We start from the raw sequence: 6,000 nt of genomic DNA, 5'->3' as shown, positions 1-6,000 counted from the left end.
CCTGTTTTACATCACTATGGACATCTTTCCATTTCATAATGGATGTGAAGGAAACCTTATGACAGCCATATAAATAAACAATTCAACCCAAATCTATATGGATTTCTTCTATTGCTCCTGTGGGTTGTCATGGCAAGGGACCTTCCTTTGGATATTGTTTATATGAAAGGTGCTACGTGAAAACCGATCCCTTCTTATTTTAATCCTTGTGCCAAAAAACATACTTTCCACTTTCTTTCCTGAAATCTGCAACCCAAAGAAACCAAAGGAGCTTGGCATGTGGACTGCGTGTAATTTAATGATGGATAGTGTGCATGGTTGTGGATAAGGTACCTTGTGTTTGATCTCCGGCTTCAGAATGCTAATGTAAATAGAAAGCACCGTTTTTCTGTAGATTTAATCGCAGTGGAAAAATAAACCGACTCAAGAATTTGTAAAAAGAAAAAAATAATAATAATATGAAAACTATCGGTTACAAGCTTTTCACATTACCATGATCAGTCTGGCATTTTTGTAGGCACCGGCTACTTGCAGCGGTAGTTAAAAACTGGCACATCCGCGTATGATTTTTCTTTCATTACAATGGACAAACTCTGGACATAATACCACAGTCTCTGGGGTTATTTGGGGTTTCTTACATGGGGGTGTGTAAGAGTTCAGTATTGGGTTTAGCTGTTGTATTACTACTGTAGGTTCCTCCATTAGATCCTCCAGGAATTCCGTTGGAGGGCTATGCAAAGTTTAGATTTCTTATTTATACTTCATATGACTATTACTATCCAGCACAAAGATGTAAACCACAGGTCAGTTCCAGACACCATCTTCCTTTCTTCCTAGAATTCTTAGTGGAGCAGCAATAGTCTGTAAGTCTCCACACATCTTTATTACAAACTCTCCTTAAGGAGAGTTAGTACCTCTTTGGCCCAAGTCAATAGACCTCTCACTAGCCAGCCAATACTCTGCTCTGCACTGAAGAGGGGCAAAAACGATGAAACAGCTGTCTGCAGATGGGAAATCTTTCCTTTTGGAGAGATTGTTTGGCTTGGCATAAAATCCCCAGTCAATGTTCTAAGACTACTTGATTGAGTGAGACTTGACTTCAAGGGACATCTTTTTGCTCAAGAGGTGTGAGTGCAATTTTCCATATCTTTTCTTCCCTGAATTCTAAGTGGAGCAGCAATGGTCTGTAAGTCTCCACACGTCTGTATGACGAGCTCTCCTTAAGGAGACTTAGTACCCCTTTGTCCCAGATCTTGTAATAGCATATTTATTTTATTTCTAATGTCCACTAACCATACCTCCCATGTGTTTAAATCCCATGATTTTAACTTACTATTAAAGTGTCACTGTCGTTAATTTTTTTTTTTTTCAGAAATCAATAGACCTGGTGATTTTAAGAAACTTTGTAATTGGGTTTATTAGCCACATCTGCCATTATCTGCCTTTTCCCAGGTCCCAGCCTCCTCTCCTTACTGTCATCCACTCCTCAGAATCAGAAAATCTCGACTGTTTTTTCATCAGTCGGATCCTGTCTGGTCTATGAAGAGGGGGAGGGGGAAGGAGCTCGATTAGTGGGCAGCTGAGAGCCAAGAACAAAGGATTGCTCAGCTGGGGAGCTATTCAGAGCCCTAATTAGAGGTCAGAGAGGTCCATGGTGCCTGTCAAAGGAGAGAGCCCGGGATGTGAATGTAAATTAACTCTTTGTTGTCCTGTTTTGCTGATTTTACTTTCTCTCTCCATAGGAAAACCATGAAGACAGGGGGTAGAGCTTCAAACTGCTTTTTCATGATAAAAAATTCATTTTTCGGCTAATAAAACCACTAACAAAGTTTCTTAAAATCGCCTGTACTATTGATTTCTGCAATAAAAATTTTAACGACAGTGACAGTGAACTTTTGGCATTTGATTAGCTGGGGCTGCTGAAGTTGGATAAAGCCCTAAGGCTATATGGAAAACATGGATATAGTCATTGGCTGTATCCATGTTTTCCAGACAACCTTAGAGCTTTATCCAACTTCAGCAGCCCCAGCTAATCAGATGCCGAACGTTCTAGTTCAGATCGACTCGAACCCGGTTCGCTCATCTCTAATTAAGGTCCATTTTAGGGCTACTATAAGAATACAATACTGTGCCTATGTTTTAGGCAGGTGTGCAAAATAAGAAACTTTCCATCATGGAGACATCTGATTGGCTCCAAATCTTTATTCTGCTGTAGGATAATGACCCCAGTCATACAGCTAGTATCATTGAGAAATATCATCAGAAAAACACTGAGTCCCAGAGGTGATGATATGGTTCCACAAAGCCCCGATCTCACCATCATCGAGTCTTTCTGGGATCACATGAAGAGACACAAGAATTGGAGCAGCGACATCCACAGAAGATCTATGGTTCGTTCCCCAAGATGATAGAACAACCATCCTGCTGAGTTCCTTCGAAAAAATACTTTGGGGTGATACCTTGAAGAATCGATACTGTTGTGAAGGAAACAGGTGGACACACCCAATACTGAATGGGTTTGGATTCTCTTCTGTTCATTCACTTAGCATTTTGTTAATTGTGAAAAATAAACCATTAAAACAACTTTTTTTTTTATTGTACAGGGAAACGTTTTCTCTGTATGTCTCTGATTTCTTTTCATACAGAATTCAACATTTAATGAAAAAAAAATAAAGTTCCATAATTTAGGCAACATACACAATGCTAGGACATGCCACCTCTGAAGCCTACAGAAATACAAATGCAACTCTGAACTATAATATACAGTAGGCTATAACCCAGAATCAGTACAAGAGAGGTCTCCTTTACTGATCCTGTGTGATAGCCTACTGTATATTATAGTCCAGAGTTGCGTCCATATTGCTGCAGGCTTCAGAGATGACATGTCCTAGCATTTTTACTTAAAGGGGTTATCCAGTGCTACAAAAACATGGCCACTTTCCCCCTACTGTTGTCTCCAGTTTGGGTGGGGTTTTGAAACTCAGTTCCATTGAAGTAAATGGAGCTTAATTGCAAACCATGTGGCCATGTGGCCATGTTTTTGTAGCGCTGGATAACCCCTTTAATTCAGGGAAGTTTCATTTTTTGAATCAGAGACTGTAGAGTAATATAATGTTGCAATGTATCACAGAGGCTGATCTTAGCTTTTATGCTCAAATGCATGTAATGTCCCAAGTATGTTATAAATCAAAGACTACTTCAAATTAGTTAAGCTCCTCAACATTTAGCAACATTTAGCAACATAAACATAAACCATAAATACCAGCTGGAAACCTGCTTATTGTTGGGCTTCCAATACCCAGTAACAGAGTTTTTGCCCCAAAAAAACATTTGGCATTGGCCCCCTTTCTGTCATAGCCAACATCAGGTTTTTGCGCAATCTGTAGCTCTTGTTTGGAATCAGATGTAGCTTTCACTTTATGTGCACTTCATTGAGTCTCGGGTGCCTATGATCCTTCTTCCAGTTTACTAGTTGCACTTCTTTGGACCACTTCTTGCCAGAACTAACCACTGCATACTGGGACCATCATAAGAAAAGAATCAACATTATTCACTTCAGGAATTAGTGGTTTTAATGTCATGGCTGATCAAAAAACAAAGCTAGGGAAGGCAAAAAAAATAAATAAAAAAAATAATATATATATATATATATATATACACAGTATATGAGTAAAACCATTTCATAGGCCTCTAAAAAGTGTCATTTTGGCCTCTGTTTGGGTGGTTTCTATCAGGACTTTTGACTGTTTTCCCAATGGAATAGCACAGACCTTTGCATAATTTTTAGTAGCGCAGTGTGAAAAAAAACCTTCCATGTGTGTCCTGTGGCCATGTAATAATATGTCTAGGGCAGGGTGATTAATCAAATAAATACAGTTCTGTTTTGACCGAATTGTGAAATGTGTTTTGTTATAAATATTCAGGTCATGACGTACTATATGTTATGCTGTCACATCTACATGTACAGCATCAGTGAGTGTCAAAAAGGAGGAGGTCAAGAGATCAGGGCAGGAGATGAAGGAGGCTGGGGAGGCAACTGTGTAGTGACCCATGGTGCAACTTCCACATAAGGATGAGACCATGCCAGTAAAACGTTTACTATTAGAGATAAGCGAATTTACAGTATAAGTGAAGCAAATCACTTCATTAACTCGGCAATTTGCTAATGAGCCTGCTGCTTTTACAGTCCGTGCCGCTCCACCCCAGGTGGCTGGAAAAGTAAATCCAGTCCTGGGAAACTTCTCCCAGGACTGGATCCAACTTTACCAAGCACCCAGGGTGTAGCTGCACGGACTTCAGAGGCAGCCGGCTGATAAGCAGATTGCCGAGTTAAATAAGTGATTCCCTTCACTTATACTGTAAATTCGCTCATCTCTATTTCTGATGTTGAGGTGTCTTTTGACCCCCCCCCCCATGCGCTAAATTCCTAGCTACACCTCCGCGGATATACATATATATATATGTATGTACTATAAGTTTGTGCACAGAACTCATCGGTGTGTATACTATATGTGCAGGTTAATGCAAAGTAAGGTTAATGTTTCTGAAGGAAACAGCCCCGATGATTGTGGTTTAACAAAACAGGTCACAGGGATTCATGTGCAGCCTCTCCGGCATGTGGCGAGTAAGCGCTTGGCATTTTCGCACATCAGTAACATTATTTTTGTATTCACTTCATAAGTTACGGCTGATTATGATGAACTGTGAGGACCACTGAGAAATTCTCTCATCAAGTTTCTCAATTGCTTGGAGCCCTTCATGTGCAAGCTAAGCAAACCACCGACCAGATGTATTCAATCAAAGATTGGAGGTTAGCCCTGAAAGAATGGAAAAAACAATGCAACACTCGCAGGAAACAGAGCCTTTTATTCTGTGCGTTGTACAGTCCTCTCTGGAATGTTCCTAATGTTCACAAGAATATGGAAAAGCAAAGTGGCTAAGATAAAGCAAGTGGTTTTATTTCATGAGCATTTTCCTATAAAATAAAGAAAGAAGGAAATACAGAAACTGACTGACTGAGGACCATCAGCTTATATTTGGTTATGATTTTTCTGATGTTACAAAAGCCACTTAAAAAAAACTATACAAAAATTACAAAAAGGTTAAGAAAAGATTTTGTATATGTTTCTTGGTGCACAAAGAAAATAATAAAGAAAAAATATTCTAACCTAAAATGCACCCTTAGGTCCCCTCCTGTGATGTTATCAGGTCTCCCGCTGAATGTTCTGGCCAATCACTGACTGAGGCTGGATAACGACATGGCCAGTGATTGGCTCATCAGGCCATTACTGCCAAGATACTGTAAGTGGCCAAAAGGGCTCAGCAGGAGACTCTGGATCAAAACATTTTACAGGAGGAACCTTGATGGAACAAGTTAGGTAAGTATGTTTCTTTTTTATTACTATTTTCTTTATGGTCCCAGCAATATATAAACCATTTTTCTGTCCAGAATACCACTTAATGATAAAATATATGTACATCAAAAACATATATATATATATGTGTGTTTCCACAAAACAAGAAGAAAACAATCTAAATCTTTATGGATACACAGCCTAGAGGCAGGATTGAGGGGTTGCCCCATGACTATAAGTTATCTCCTGTCCTTGGGATAGGTCCCAACTATCTGATCACAAGAGGTGTGAATGCAGGAGAACTGGGAACGCTGTACTCGACTATCTCTGGGGGCTGCCACAGAGAGTGAATGGAGCAGTAACAACCATATGCATCTCTCTACTTCTTTCTAAAGGTTATAGGAAGTCCCAGCAGTCAAAACCCCTGTGATCCTTTAGGCTAGATAGTTGAGTATTTGGCTTGTGTACATAAAACCAAAGAAAGTCCAACACCATCTGCAGTAGTAACATGTCTCCATAAATGTTTGTTGTTTGATGCCGAATTTTCGACCACCATGGTTTGAAATGTCGCTATGTACTTGGTTTCACAATAAATATTTGAGGATTACTTGACTCCTGATTTGATCTGACAGCCGAGAGAACAGCA

Source organism: Dendropsophus ebraccatus, chromosome 8, assembly GCF_027789765.1.
Source record: "Dendropsophus ebraccatus isolate aDenEbr1 chromosome 8, aDenEbr1.pat, whole genome shotgun sequence".
Lineage (NCBI taxonomy): Eukaryota > Metazoa > Chordata > Amphibia > Anura > Hylidae > Dendropsophus > Dendropsophus ebraccatus.
This window is presented reverse-complemented; position numbering follows the sequence as displayed.